Genomic DNA, 16,910 nt, shown 5'->3' with positions numbered 1-16,910 from the left:
TTAAAAAAATAAACTAAATTAAAAAAAAAAAGAGAAAAGAGAAACCCACTGTGGCCCCACGATCGCTTTTTAGGGTATTTTGGGGTTAGGTCTTATTTTCTCTGAGTATGGGTTTTAGATGTGGGTATTTATTAGGATCGGGCTAGGGCAGGCTTTTTTGACCGCTGTTCGAGTTCGTGGCAATGGCGCAGAGTTTGCCCGTCTCGCCCTCTCCTCTTCGCCTCCTTCCGGGACCTCCATCGTTCGCCGGCAGCCGCGAGGGCAACAAATTTCATGCCGCCTGGTTTTCTTTTAAGCTTATTTTTAAATTTAATTTGAATAAAATTTGCATAAAAAATTAAATTTGAACCAAAATGAAATGGTCGAGCGTGACCCTGTATTTTTCGGGTCGAGTCGGGCATCATGAAAGCCCGACCCAACCCGACCCATTGACACCCCTAACCCCACGATTGCTTGCCACTAGCTGGGCCCAGCGACCACCGCTGTCCGTCTCCCACCATTGTGCCGCAGCCGCGAGGGCAACAAATTTCATGCCGCCTGGTTTTCTTTGAAGCTTATTTTTTAATTTAATTTGAATAAAATTTGTATAAAAATTAAATTTGAACCAAAACGAAAATGTTTTAACCACTTTATCGTGACACGTAGGATAAAGAAAATAATATAAAAAAGGCCACATTAGCATTTTCAGTTAATCAAGTTAGACAGAGTTAGCGGAACGACTGAATTGCACTTATTTGACAAATTTTATGACCGATCTCTCATGGATTTATCGCCCTGTTCTTTTTTCTTGGCTGGAGCGAATTATGATAGAATACGTTTTGTTGTGGAATTGCACGTTCGTAATAAGTTTCGGGACTTCGAATTCACTTATTTCTTTCTTTATTTTTTTTCTCGAAAAAGTAACTGGGAGAAATAACAAAATACCCAACGCTTGCCGAGAGATCACGGGATCAAATCCAAGAGGAAAGAAAAAACGAGAGAGCGAGAGAGAGAGAGAGGGGTTTGGAGAAGCAAGCAAGCGATCCAGAAGACGAGTAGGTGAACTCGTGATCAAATCCTCCTTCTCCTTCTTCGCAGATCCGAAGACCGATTCGATCGGCGATTCGGTGTACCCCCTCTCCCTCTCTCCATCTTCTTCTTCTTCTTCTTCAATGGCGAAGAGGGCGTCGTCGTCGCCGCTGCTGCTGCCGCCGCTGATGATCCTGCTCTGGTTGGCCTGCTTCGACGGGGGGCAAGCCGTATGGTTGACCCTGCCCCCCACCGGCACCAAGTGCGTCTCCGAGGAAATCCAGAACAACGTCGTCGTCCTCTCCGACTACGTCGTCGTCTCCGACGACCACTCCCACATCCCCACCATCTCCGTCAAGGTCGAGTTGAATTCCCTCCTCCTTCTGCTGCTTCTCCCGCTTCGTGTTCTTCTTCTTCTTCCTTCCTTCCTTCCTTTTTTTTTGGCGTTCCCGTCGAAAATTCGCGTGCTTTCTTTTTGGGGATCGGCTGGGGGAGACGCGGCTGAAAGATCGCGTTTTTTTTTTTCCCTTTCTCCGATGTTTCCTTTTTTTTTTATCTCCTTTTGAGATTCTGGGAGAATCGGATGCGCGCGCGACTTACCCTATTCGACGATCTTGGATTACTTCGCCTGTCTGGAGTCATTGGAGCCTCTGGCGTTATCGATTGCATGCGTGTTTGAAGTCTCGCGTGGGCTAAGCAGATGATGAATGTTGCTGATTTAGGCAGATGAGCGGCTGGTGCTTTTAGAAGCGGAGGGAAAACAGCTCGGAAAAAGAGAGAATTTCATCGAATTTGGTACTTCTTTAGAGCTCGGTCCTTCAGCTTTTTTGGGTCTATGTGGAGGGAGGGGATGTGAACGTGCTGCATGATTTTTTTGGGGTCGAATTCGCTGTTGCTGGGAGAAGCGGTAGGGCGAGCGATTGTGGGCTCGGATCTCGATAGCAAATTGACATCTTTCTCGTTGGTAGTTGGTGTGATTGCAATGTGAATGCTTAAGATGGATAAACCTGCTTGCGAGTTCCCATCATAACCACAAATCCCCCATTCTTCGATGGGGATTTTGATTTTGTCGAATTACGAATTGGTGGTTTTCTTTTTCCTCATTTTGGGTTTTCTGAAAGGGTGAAAGGGGGTTGGGGGGTTGGTGGTGATGAGCCTCGGGTTGAACTCCCTTTGGTCCCACAAATAATGGAAAATCACTTCATAAAGGTGTTGCCTCAGCAGTCATCCTAGTTCTACCATACTGACTATTATGGCAAGTCCAAGCTGAATGGCTGATTACTGGTTTAGAGATTTGAGGCATTCACTTATCTTTGAAGATATCTGTGGCGTGTTGGCTGCTTAATATTTCTTACCATTAATGCTTATTTTGTGGCACATCATATGCTCAATAGTGAATTTCCAGCATTTTCATGTGCTTGTTGGTATAATCAGTGTCGCGCTATAAGAAACTCTGCAACTAGCAAAAGTGAATTTTATTGCTTCGTTCTTCCATGATGCATAGGATTGACTGATTCAAAAGTGGAACAGCGGATGCTACTTAATTGCATAGTTGGTTTATCTATTCAAGTTAACCAGAGAGCCAATTGCAGAGATATCTTCTAGTGATTTTTGAACTCATTTCTTGAAGCAATCAGAATATTAACGATGATTTTCTTCCTCTTTCTTTTCCATTTTCTGAACCTTTAGCCTAAATTAATTGCTTAATGTCAATTTCATCTGTTTTTGCCTCCTTATAAAAATGATGAAGGTCAGATAATAAATAAACCTTTAGTTGTGAGTCTTATGTTGCTACATTCATTGCTAAAGATAGCTTTGGAAACCACATGGAATCAATAACACATCCTTTTTACTCTTCAGAAAAGTTGATTTTGTTAACCTAACCTGTTTCTGAGACAATTTGTTTTGAACCTATAATTCCGGCGAAATCTTGTGTGTTTGTTGATCCTCCTAATCTTCTTTCACAGTGATTTTTGTTTATTGCACTGATCTTTATATATACAATCATAAGACATTCTTTGAACTTTGTATAATGTTCATAGCAAGCACGGCTGTCCTTTCTCTTGAACATAATATACATTTAAGACTTGCATATGGAATCAAGGCATACTGACTCGTATGCAAGTTATTAACAAGCGAGCAAATCACTAAGATCTAATCTGTTTATCTCATGGATAGGATTCAGCACCTCCGTACGGAATTGAACCTATAGATCCATGTCTTCCTTGACAGTCAAATAATTCCTCATTCTATTCGCATCTGATTTCTATGCCCTCATGTTTGGGTGAGCGCCATAAGCTGTTTTTTTTTTTTTTATCCCAGTTGAATACATCATTTTCAAAAGAAAGAAAGGTGTCTAATTTGCTCACAGGTTTGCTTATACTACTTTACACCTCAACAAGCTGCAAATTCATTGAGCAATTGTTTAGGAATGGAGCATATAGATGAACCAAAGTACACTTTCTTTCATATGCACGACTAGTGCCAGGCGATTTTGCAACTTGAAATTCCATATTTAGATTTAAATCGTGGAACACAAAAACATCATTGATTGCTATATGTGCTCTCGCTGGAAAATTTTCAAAACCAAATTGGATGGTGCAAATGATGTTTTACAGGTCTTGGCATTAGATTTTCACAAATTGCGAGATCCTGTTTACCCTGTTGTTTGAGGCTTAGAGATGTAGACTTATTTGTAGTGTGTATCGAAAGACTTCTTTTGCAGTTTCTTCATTTTCCTGTTAGTCAACTAATGCTTTGACTTTGGTACGGCTTTGTATATCTCCGTTAGGGCCATATAAATGACATAGAAAGTTTGGAACAGAAGGTCAAATATAAGACTTACGGTTCTTAACTTACTGAAGGCATCGTTGTCATTTCAACTTCCAATGTAAAAGTTAAAGATCTTGTTCGGGATTTGTGAATTTTAAGTGAATTGAATTACAAGATTTAAATTGGGAAAGTACCAAGCAGAAGATTACATGCATTGCACATGATCCTTTTTTCAAAACTGATAAACCATATGAAAATGAAGAAGGTCCTTGGTTTCCATGTTTCTATCTGTAAGATATTTGTTATAGTAATGAGACAAAGGAGATTATGCTAGATTTCCAACATTGAGCTATTATGAAAGTTGAAATGCCTTTTAAGTGGAAATATAATTTGGAGAATAGTCTGATAATTCTTTTCTTTCTTCTGAGATTGTTATGTTTGTTTTACACTGACAAAGCGGAAGAACCTTCAGTTACTTGATTTACCTTTCCCTTTGTGCTCTCTTTCGTTTTTTAAACGATTTGACCCAGTTGATTAAAGTAGATAACTTAAGCAACGACGAAATATGAGATGAAAAACTGTGCTTTGACAGATGGTGCAAGGAGACCCCCTTAATTGCATAATCTTGACGGTCAAAACCAACTCAATGTATTCAAATTCTATTTGCAGGCATAAAATGTCTAGGCAAAGTCAGTGTTGTTCTTGTTATGACCCATCTCTACCAACTCTATTCCTTCGAACTTATCTATATTATTTAGGGAAAAGTTCTAGTTGTCTCACTTCTTGGACTTTTCAATATTACCCTTGCTACTCACTGACCTCATTTCATCAAGTAGCCACCCACTTCATATATATCTAATAACCATCCACTTTACTTTATTTACTCCATTAAATAATCACCCAACTCCTCTTAAAATGTTTCCTTTTTTCTTGATATGCAACCTCTCACCAGTGCATGCCTCAACACTGGTAGAATAAATACTAGAAGCCTTATGCTGCCCAAGGCACGAGCTGAATAAGTGAATAATTAACTTCTCTCTCTACCGACAAATGAAAAAAATAGTCTTTTTTCACATAGATTTACTGATATTGGGGAACTAGATAAATGCTAGATTGAAGGCAACTTCATGTTTGTTAAATTTTGGCTTCTATTTTTGTAGGTGACTTCGCCATATGGCAACCATCTCCACCACAAGGAGAATGTCACTCGTGGTCAATTTGCATTCGCAACTAGCGAAGCCGGCAACTACTTGGCCTGTTTTTGGGCGGATGGTCATAATCGAGGAAGTGGAGAAGTGAGTGTCCATATTGACTGGAAAACTGGAATTTGCAGCGAAGGATTGGGAATCAGTTGCAAAAAAAGAGAAGATTGAGGTAAGGACTGTGGTTTCTTGTTTATATGGCCTGCAGTATTTCCATCCTAAAGGTAAATATTAGGAGGTGATGCCACTATTAAGGGACTAACTCTTAGATGCCTGGGAAAGAGAATCTCCAACAAACTGGATTAACATAAAACGTCCTCACAAATTGACGTCTTTTGTATTGATTTTCGTTGGAGATTCGTAATTTGCTTCAGGGTGCACTGTTAATGGGCATTTTGATGAAGCATAATTGTCATTGTATCTGAAAGACACTATGTAGATGGGTATCTATGGCATGTTGTGATACCTCTAATAATAGTTATCTAATTTGGATAAGTGACTGTTTCGGTGGTTGTTTTCTCTCAACATGAAGTAAAGTGGTGAATCTTGTTAGAAGGTGGACTATCTCTATTTTGAAAGACGATCACTAAAAAGATTGTCCCTGAGCCCTTTCATCGTCTATTTTTTCTGGGATATCCGTTGAATCTTCTAAATCCTTTGGGGTTTTCTTCCAGCGGTGGCTTTCTCAATGTTTCCTCTTTAATGTTCTTCAGGGTGTTGAGCTTGAGCTCAGGAAGCTCGAAGGAGCTGTGGAGGCCATACGTGAAAATCTATTGTACTTGAAGGAGAGGTAATGTGTGCAATTCTACTTGACATTGATATTCTCCTTTCACATTTCATAGTATTGTCCCTTAATCATCGCCTGTAATAACAGAGAAGCAGAGATGAGAATGGTGAGCGAAAAAACCAATGCTAGAGTGGCCTGGTTCAGCATAATGTCCTTGGGTCTATGCATTGTTGTTTCGGCCTTGCAGATTTGGTACTTGAAGCAATTCTTTCAAAAGAAGAAGCTTATTTAAGTTGAGACTAGCTACATCACTGGTTAAAAGTGGATTTGTGAGACTTTTTGATTATTTGCTGCTATTGTAGTGTAGGAGGAGAAAAATTTTGACACAGGAAAGAACTAGATTTCGCTGTTATAACAAGTAAAAGTTATCTTCATATCCTGCAGTAGCGCACTTGTGTGTGGAGGCACAATTTTGCTTTTCAGATTTTAAGGCCTGATGATATGCATGCGATGCGTGCATCAGTTGTGTCTGATTGAACGGTAAACCGGTCTGCCTTTAAGTTGGATTGATGATATTAACGTTAGAGAGATGGTCCAAAGATCAAGGAAAGTTGATGTGCCAGGGTCTGTTTCTTTTAAGATTGTCCATGATTCTACCTGAGAATGAAAGTCGGAAACATTGAGGAGGAACTTAAGGAGGTCAATTGCTTAATGGGTGACAAGAATGTGGCAACAGGCATGGGTTAGCATATGCCAAATTGATTTCAGTGTTGTGGTGATTGGAATAGGCAAAGGATTGAGGCAGCGAGTGATATTGGCAAGTGCAAATGCCATGTTACCACCATTGAGAATGATTCGAAACAACTCGAATTTGATGGTTTGAGTCACGAGTCACCGGGGATAAATCCTCGACGTTGTATGTAATTTCAATGTTAAACCCTTAGCAAGTAGTCTCATATGAACTGCCTGAACACGCGCTATGTGATGTTAAGACAGGACGAATACATAAGAGGGGACGGACTAATACTTAAGAGCCTAAGAGGGGGGTCGAGGACAAGCTTAGAGGATACTAGTAAATATAAATGAAGATAAAGTAACTGAACGAATCAAATTTATTTGAATCACAAAAAGCAGATATTACCGAACTAATTACCTCTTCTGGAGCTCATATCAAAATGATTTGAACGCGCGATAAAGATGTAAGCACGACAGGAAGGCGCCTTATTGGCTGCATGTCTTGGTCACGCGGAGTCTCATGACATTCTCGATGGACCTCATAAAGCTTTTGAGGTTAAACTACTCCGACAAAAGGGGTAAAGATTGCTAGCAGCTCACACCATGAAACGAGCTTAGACTAATTAAGCATGAGTTGCTCATCTTGATACGAATAGCGAGTTGGCAGTGCGCGAGATTCGTTGAGAATGACTTTGAAGTGATAGCAAATGATATCGAGCCCAGGCGGCTGAGGTTTTAGCGTTCTTCCTCACCGATTTTCCCTCTCTTTTCTCGAATTCTTGCTCCTCTCAGTTTCTTTTCTCTCTTGTTACTCACTCTCTGGAATCATTGTCGCCACGTATGTCTTTCTCCTTCTTTCCATCTTAAGTCTCACGGCAGCCCCTCCTCCTTCCTTTTCCATCTTTTTACCGTTTTAGTCCCTTGAAACCAGCTCATAAATCCCCCAACATTCAGCCACCTCTTTTGATCTCTCATGGATTCTGCGCTCTCTTTCCGAAGTTGCCAAAACGGTCGTGAACTTGGCAAAAAGTTTTTTAGTATGAAACAACAGATGGTGGTCGATTCATTTACAGAGAAATTAGTGCAAGAATTACGAGAAAGACCAAATATATTGATGATGCTAAAGGTTTTCTAATGCGTGTGATCTTGAGTTTTTGCTTCCTGACATGTCTAGGATTTCCTGATGTGGATGATCTTCTAATTTGTCGAGTTCTATAAAATGCAATGCTAATAACGTGATGAATATCTAAATAGATGATGACATGCAGATGGAGTTTATTCTAATATGCCAATGTCACATATGCGAGAGAAAGGTTAAGCACATCATAATGCTAAAGTTTCATTTAACGTGTCTCATAAATGTGAAATGCAAGAATCCAATGTGAATCTTTTTGCTAGGGGCCAAATTTTGATAATATCGACGAATTCAGGTGGCAAATATAAGTGTCTAACATTAGGACATGTCAGGAAGGCATCGTATGTTTACATAACTTAATCTTGTATTCTCACAAATGGAACAAACCGTTTTGTACATGCGACAAAGCAAACAAAGCACATAATCTGATCAAGTACGAACTTGGGATTCAATCCGATTCCAGTCAAGATCAAGGGGACTCCATATTGGGGATGAAGAGCGATCGCTGGAATAGGGCCATGCTTGTAAGAAGGAGATGGCTGCACCTGGAAGTTCTGCAAAATCAAGCTCAGAGCAACTTGGCTTCCAGGAAAGCGAAGTTTTAGCCAATGCAAGTTCTAGGACCCCAACTGAAAGGGAAAAAGCAGAGCTTGTTCTTGGTTGATTTTAAGACTCCGTCTGCAAATCTCTCCGCATTGAACTCTTTGGCATCATCGCCCCAAATCTCTGGATCATGGTGGATCAGGATCGTGGGCACGAAAAGCAAAACGCCTGGAGGTACTTGTATATCTCCCAACTTGGTCATCTCGTGAACTATTCTCCCTGACATAAATACTGGCGAATATAACCTGAGCACCTCATTCAGTATAATGCTTACCTGCATCTAAATCAATGTATTGTCAGCTTGTTTTTGTCCAAAATGACATTGAGAATGCAGCAATTAAATATCTATACCTTGCCTGATGGACCTAAATCATCAAACTTAATATCATTCGTGTCAACTATGTACTAATTTCGAATGAGAAGGTTCGATCGATATGTCTCACTTCTGTCACAAGCAGAACAAGACTTGAATAAATAGTGCCAAAATACTTTCGGGTTTAGGAGGAACAACACAACAACTAGATTTCAGGTCAGGTAGTTAAAGCATATATAGCTGAAATCGAGGTAAATAGCATATTACAATAGGATGAGAATTTTTTAGTCTGCTCAACCCTTCAAAATCTGGTTTGTTGTTGCTGACACTTGCAGAACTTCCTCTTTTGCTCTGTCTTGCCACTTTTTGTACTTGCTCAACAAGATTATAGTCCAGGTAAGCCAAATAGAAGTCATCTCTTGGCCCGCTATGTTGAACGCTTTGCACTATTGAATCACATCCTCCTCGCTCATACCCTTTTTATGCCCAAATTCTTGAATGGCTTTCATGTTTGATTTGAGCAACAATTCCAAGAGATCCTCTTCATCTACTCCTTCCTTCATTGTCTTCTCTCTTTCGGTCACTACTTCTTCCAACAATCCTTTTACTTTGCGGTCGATTTCTTTCATCCTTGATCAATTTGATTGGCAAGAAGTCGCATTTTTTTAGAACTAGTCAACTTAAGGATGAAAGCTTTATATGTTACAAAAATATACACTCAAATCTTTTTTATCCTTTCTGTTGAGTTTAGAAGTTGGAAAACAGCAATTTCCCTATATACTATCTTGCAATCATAAACCAACCACTTTCTATGATTTGCAAAATCATAAGAAAGTTGTCTTCAGAGATTTTTCAAGTTCCTTGTGTGGCAAGATGCTTAAAGATCCACACATGATTTGCAAAATAATAAGAAAATTGTGGAAGGTTGCAACTGACTCCAAGGTAAGGCTTGAGGAAGTCAAACTGAAGTTGGCTACTCTGTTTTCTTCTTATATGCTTTTTAAACAGTTCAAGATATGGGGATAGACAGTTGCCAAATTCATCTTGACTAACCTCCACCCTGGGATATACATGAGTTGTAGAATTTTGTTAATGAGACCCAGTTGTTGTTGTTGGAGGAAGATGGCACTCTTGGCTTCATCACAGGTACCACCGAAAGCAGCTTTCTAGAGTTTATCCCCTATCAACTTCCAAAGTTGAGGCCACACATCCACTTCACCGGCCAAACTTTGCTTCTCTCATCCCCTAATCATCTCCTCAAAACTTGAACACGTTGCAGTCACAACATTGTATAACTTTACAACAATAAAAAAGCTAAATAAATTGAATGTACGTGATTTCTGATCATTAGATTTTCATGGACTAGGAATTTAAGTTTTTGTTACCATGAAATACAATCAAATTAATAATGATTGTTAGAAAAGTAATTTCACCAGATAGGTAAATCCTTCAACTTTTCATAATGGCAAGCAGGGTTAATGATCATTCTGTATCTGGCCTATTTCTCGCCCCCGTATTCACGAGCCCCGAAATAGAGTAATCTCGAAGGTACCACCAACAGCAGCTTTACAGAGTACATCCTCTATCAATTGCCGAAGTTGAGGCCATATATCCACTTCACCAGCCAAACTTTGCTTCTCCCATTCCCTAATCATCTCCTCACAACTTGAACACATTATAGTCACTACATTCTATAATTTTTCAACAATCAAAAAGCTAAATGAATTGAATGGATGTGATTTATGATTATTAGATTTCCATCGATTAGGAATTTAAGTTTCTACAGCCATGAAATATGACGGGATTAATAATGATTGTCAGAAAAGTAATAGAACTATATAGTAATACCTTTAACTTTTCATAATGGCAAGTCGTGTTAATGATCTTTCTGTGTTTGGCCTATTTCTCGCTCTCAATATTCACGAGCCCCGAAATGAAGAGATCTCCAAGGTATCACCAAAAGCAGCTTTCCATTGTACATCCCCCGTCAACTGCCGAAGTTGAGGCCATACATCCATTTCACCAGCCAAACTTTGCTTCTCTCATTATTTCGTTACAATTTAAATACGTTTCAGTCACTACATTATGTAATTTTTCAACAATAAAAAAGCTAAATAAATTGAACATACGTGATTTTTGATTATTAGATTTCCATGGACTATAAGTTTTTGTTACCATGAAATAAGATGGATTAATAATGATTGTTAGGTAAGTGATAGCACAAGACATTACCTTCAACTTTTCATAATGAAAAGCCGGGTTAATGAACTTTCTGTGTCTAGCTTATTTCTCACCCTCAATATTCACGAGCCCCGAAATAACGAGATCTCCAAGGTACCACCGAAAGCAGCTTTCCAGAGTACATCCCCTGTTAACTGCCGAAGTTGGGGCCACACATCCTCTTCACCGGTCAAACTTTGCTTCTCTTATCCCCTAATCATCTCCTCACAATGAACACGTCACAGTCACTATATTCTGTAACTTTTCAACAATCAGAAAGCTAAATAAATTGAATGTACGTGATTTCTGAATATTAGATTTTCATGGACTAGGATTGAAGTTTCTATTACCATGAAATACAATGGGATTGATAATGATTATCAGGAAAGTAATAGAACCGAGCATCAATACCTTCAAATTTTCATAATGGAAAGCCGGGTTAATGATCTTTCTATGTTTGGCCCATTTCTTGCCCTCAATATCCGTGAGTCCCGAAAAGAAGAGATCTTCAACGTACCACCGAAAGTAGCATTCCAAAGTACATCCCCCACCAACTGCCGAAGTTGAGACCACACATCCACTTCACCAGCCAAACTTTGCTTTTCTCATTCCTTAATCTCCTTCAACAATCAAAAAGCTAATTGAATTGAACATGTGTGATTTCTGATTATTAGATTTTCATTGACTAGGAATTTAAGTTTATGTTATCATGAAATACGATAAGATTAATAATAATTGTCAGGAAAGTAATAACACCAGACAATAATACCTTAAACTATTCATAATGAAAAGCCAGTATAAAGATCTTTCTGTGTCTAACCCATTTCTCATCCTCAATATCCAGAAGTCCCGAAATGTAGAGATCTCCTAGGCACTACCGAAAGCAGCTTTCCAAATTGCGTCCCCGTTTAACTGCCGAAGTTGAGGCTACACATCCACTTCATCGGCCAGACTTTGCTTCTCCCATCCCTTAATCATCTCTTCACAATTTGAATATTTGCAATCACTACATTCTGTAATTTTGCAACAATAAAAAAGCTAAATGAATTGAATGTACGTGATTTTTGATTATTAGATTTTCATGGACTAGGAATTTAGGTTTTTGTTACCATGAAATACGATGGGATTAATAACGATTTTTAGGACAGTAATAGCATCATACAGTAATACATTTAACTTTTCATAATGGAAAGTCAGGTTAATGATCCTTTTGTGTCTGGCCCATTTCTTGTCCTCAATATTCACAAGCCCCGAAATGAAGAGATGTCCAAGGTACCTTCGAAAGCACCTTTCTAGAGTACATACCTCGTCAACTTCCGAAGTTATGGCCACACATCCATTTCACCAGCCAAATTTTACTTCTCCTATCCCCTTATCATCTTCTCATAACTTAAAAACATTGCAGTCACTACATTATGTAATTTTCAACAATCAAAAAGATAAATTAATTGAATGTACGTGATTTCTGATTATTAGATTTCCATGGACTAGGAGTTTAAGTTTTTGTTATCATGAAATATGATGGGATCAATAATAATTGTTAGGAAAGTAATAGAATAAGAAGTGATGCCTTCAACTTTTCATAATGGAAAACCGGGTTCATGATCTTTTTGTGACTGACCCTTTTCTTGCCCTCAATATCCATGAGCCCCAAAATGAAGAAATCTCCAAGGTACCCCGAAAGTAGCTACATCCCCCGTCAACTGCCGAAGTTGAGGCCACACATCCATTGCACCAGCCAAACTTTGCTTCTCCCATCTCTAATCATCTCCTCAAAACCTGAATACATTGCAGTCACTACATTATGTAATTTTTCAACAATAAAAAAACAAAATGAATCGTATGTACGTGATTTCTGATTATTAAATTTCAATTGACTAGGAATTTAAGTTTATGCTACCATGAAATACGATGAGATTAATAATGATTATTAGGAAGTAATAGCATTATACAGTAATTCCTTTAACTTTTCATAATGGAAAGCCAGGGTTAATGACCTTTCTGTGTCTGGCCTATTTCCCGCCCTCAATATTTACGAGCACCGAAATGAAGAGATGTCCAAGGTACTATTGAAAGAAGCTTTCTAGAGGACATCCCTTGGCAACTGCTGAAGTTGAGGCCACGCATCCAGTTCACCAGCCAAACTTTCCTTCTCCCATCGTCTAATCATCTCATTACAACTTGAACACGTTGCGGTTACTACATTATGTAATTTTTCAACAAAAAAAAAACCTGAATTAATTGAATGTACGTGATTTTTTATCATTCATGTCATCTATGTTGTAACTTCGAAGGAGAGGGTACAATTGATATGTTGCACTTCTATCGCAAGTGGTATAGAACTTTTATAATTACCACCAAAATGCTTTCCGGTTTAGGGAGAACAATTCGGCATCTAGAATTCAGGTCGAGTAGTTAAAATTTCCTTCATTTTTATTTTTTTGTTTGTTCTGTCCTTTTTGTGGCATAAACTTATATATTATATGCCAGTTTTGAAATTCAAGAATATAAAGCTGAAAATGATATACACAACAAATTAAAGAGAATCATTACAATTTTTAGTCGGCTTAGCCCACCGAAATCAGGTTTGTTGTTGCCGAAGACTTGCAGAACTTCCTCTCATGCTCTGATTGCCAGTTTTTGTGCTTGCTCAACAAAATCAGAGTCCAAGTAAGCCAAATGGAAGTCATCTCTTGACCCGTTATGTTGCACAATTTGCACTCTTGAATCACATCCTCCTTGCTAATACCGTTTTGATGCCTAGCTTTTGAATTTCTTTCATGTTCGATTTGAGCAACAGTCCCAAGAGTTCATCTCCATCCACTCCTTCCTTCATTGCCTTTTGGTCACTACTTCTCTCAACAATCCTTTTACTTTATAGTTGATTTCTTTCATCCTCTTGTGCAGTTTAATTGGCAAGAGGCTGCATTTTTTTAGGACAAGTCAAACTTCATGATGAAAACCTTATACGTTACCTAACTGCACTCTAATAATTTATATCCATTTTATCGAGTTTAAATATATGGAGGACTCATTGGGGAGCGGAAAGATAGGTAGGTTGCGTTTGGCTTCGTTATTGGAGTGGAAAAATATGGAGGACTCATTGGGTAGTAGAAAGATAGGTAGGTTGCGTTTGGTTCGGCTTTGCCAATGCCGACCCGGGCAATTGACAAAATTTTGGAGAGCTTTGGGATGCAATCAGCTCAATGGTGGGTTGGAGACATGTGCAACTTAATTAAGACATTTTCTTAAGTTGATATCTGGTGGGATTCTTTCAAACATGTGCTATGTTGTTGGAAAAAGGCGTGATAGGTTGAGATTGAGCTTGCTTGGTCATTTTGATGGAGTCTCTCATGTCCTGAAATAGAAGCCCATAAGAGGTTCCATGTAGACCCTGTCGTCTCATAAATCTTTCGACCTTCTTCGGCTTCGACCATAACAAAGGCAGAAAATGCCATGTATCAGTGAAGAATGCGATCACAACAACGGAGAGAAGAATCGAGGGAGCGGAGTACATGTCCATATTCTGCGTGAACAAATGATTGTATGAGCTGGAATAAATCTTATTATGTATGGTGCATTCATCAGAGGAAAACAAAAAGATACTGGGAAGAGGTCTTCCTTGTGTTTGTTGCTTTTTATTCAGTCGCATGCGAGTACTCGCATGCAGTCTTTTCTTCTCTTTTTAATATAAGTCACTTTCATAAATAGATAACAATTCGTGCTTTGAATCAGAATAAGTTGCATCATATAATTCTTGGCTGAAGTTGGTAAGCGAAATTTCATGTGGTACAACACTTTTGGAAGGCACCAAAGGAGTACGTAAAACCCAGGTAACTAGATCTCGAGACTCTCTTGAGATGAACCTTGAGGGTTCAATGGATTGCTATGCGAACGTGTATAGCCTTTTTGCGAGGTGGTGCTTACCTTTCGCATGTACTCTCACAAATCCTATTGATCGCAACTCGATATTCATTTATTATTCCACAGGTGATATTAGAGTTATCACTAACACATTCTAGGACGGTTAGGAACTGAACCATACTTCTACAAAGTAGAAATTTCGGGTTTGGGAACTTCCTTACTCAAATTTTGCCTAACGCTTGCTACTGGCACATTTTCTTTTTAATGCGATGTTTTCCAATAATTCCAATCATAAGAAAGTAGCCCCAGTTGTATCGGGCAAAGGCCCTGTTATAAAGGCCCCACAGACCCCGTGTAAACGTGCCCTAGTCTTAAATGGGAAAATTTCCATCTTTAATTGATGAGAAATGAACTCTTAAAGATATACAATAAAACTTGCTAGAGAAGCTAAATTAATCCTATTATGAAATGCAAGAAACGCCTACATGCATTTCAAATGTTTTCATTTTTATTTTTTTTATATCTGTGGAAATGTTAGTATTTAAATATAGAAAACCCTAAATCCAAATCCTGGACAGAAAGAAATATGTGATAAGATAATGAAATTGCCTAAATTCAGCGCGAGAAATCAATGTCGGCAAAACCGACACTTACTCGATCTCTCTTTATTTTTACCCGTGACATACAAAAAATAAGATTAAAGTGGATCCAAACATTAATGTATCTTTACCTTACCAAAAAAAAAAAAAACATTAATGTATCCAAGGATGCTAAGGGGGATATTGCAATGCAAACCTGCCAAGGATTGATCTTGAAATGATTCGAAACAACTTGAATTCGAATGGTTCGGCTCATGAGTCTCATATGAACTGCCTGCACATGCACTACGCGATGTTAAGACAGGATGAATACATAAGAGGGGTGTCGAGAACTGGCCTAGAGGGGCATGAATGGAATGAGAACTGGCTGAACACTCACCGTTCAGACCGAAGAACTGCCTGGACGGTGAGCAATGAGCATCCAGCCGATTCCTGGGCTTGAAGCGCCCCTGAAAGGTGCCTCAACGACCTCAGAGCATCTGTACTAACTACTTATCAGGTGACTTAAAGTACGAGAACACAAAGAGGATACTAGAAAATATAAATAAAGATGAAGTAACCGAACGAATCAAATTTATTTGAATCACAAAAAGCAGATATCACCAAACTAATTACCTCTTCTGGAGCTCATATCAAAATGATCTGAACGCGTGCGGTGACAAAGATGTAAGCACGACAGGAAGGCGCCCTTTCAGCTGCAAATCTTGGTCATGCTGAGTCTCATGACATTCTCGATAGACTTCAAGAAGCTTTTGAGGTTCAACTACTCCGACAAAAGGCGTAAAGATTGCTAGCACACTCACGGCATGAAATGAACTTAGAATAAATTTAAACATGAGTTGCTCAACTAGATACGAATAGCGAGTAGGCGGTGCGTCAGGTTCATTGAGAATGACTTTGAAGCGATAGCAAGTGATCTCGAGCCCTGGGGAGTATACTCGAATGAGCTCGGCCGAGGTTTTGGCATTCTTCCTCTCTGATTTTCCCTTTATCTCTTTTCTCAAATTCTTGATCCTCTCAGTTTATTTTCTCCCTTCTTTTGCTTCTTCACAGGAAAAGTCTTGAACTGAAGCTTATTGAGAAAATTGAGTGAAATGGTATCCAGGGCTGGAAGATGTGTTGGATGTTGCAGCAGTTATGCCATTATCTGGTAGCTGAGACTGTACTATAGGTAGAAGTTTGTGTCGGAAAAACTCTTTTGAATTTTGAGTGTACTCTTAGTTATGCAATTAGAGGAACTGGCCTATGTTTGCGATAGTTCATGAAAGTCACCACTTAAAATGAATTTCCTATTGAGTTATTAATTTTTCATTATTTATTTTTCCTCAAGTATTATTTGCAGCATCTCCTTAAGATTTTGGTGTTGCAGTTGCCGTTACCCAGATCCTTCGGAGGCCTAGGGGTTTACTGGTGGATCAGTTTGACTCCAAAGAAGATCTTATCGATGCAGTATTAGCTTCTTCCTTCATCCCTGGGTGAATAGTTGCTAAATTTCTTTTCTTTGTAGTAAATTGCATTTCCCAATGCAGCTTATAGAGAGATATAATCTGTTGCAGATATCTCGCGCCACAACCAGCCAAATTATTTCGTAATCGACTGTGCATTGATGGGGCCCGACGATGTTCATGCCACCGACATCTGCTGCTCAAACCGTATGTGCTTGAGATATTATATTTCTTTAGCACGGTAAAGAGAGAGAGAGAGAGAGAGAGAGAGAGAGAGAGAGAGAGAG

The 16,910-nt window shown here is 39.0% G+C and overlaps 2 pseudogenes; one reads left to right on the top strand and one right to left on the bottom strand.

Moving 5' to 3' along the window:
* The first annotated feature begins 1,106 nt into the window (after positions 1–1,106).
* On the top strand, positions 1,107–6,143 carry LOC115692958 (transmembrane emp24 domain-containing protein p24delta4-like; annotated as a pseudogene).
* Positions 6,144–7,869: 1,726 nt separating this feature from the next.
* On the bottom strand, positions 7,870–11,539 carry LOC115692957 (cytochrome P450 CYP72A616-like; annotated as a pseudogene).
* Between the last annotated feature and the right edge of the window lie 5,371 nt (positions 11,540–16,910).

Source organism: Syzygium oleosum, unplaced genomic scaffold, assembly GCF_021117445.2.
Source record: "Syzygium oleosum isolate NSW1041296 unplaced genomic scaffold, Sole_v2.1 Sole_v2.13, whole genome shotgun sequence".
NCBI classification, from domain to species: Eukaryota; Viridiplantae; Streptophyta; class Magnoliopsida; order Myrtales; family Myrtaceae; genus Syzygium; species Syzygium oleosum.
Note: the sequence above shows the minus strand (reverse complement) of the source record. Positions and strands in the feature narration are given on the sequence as shown.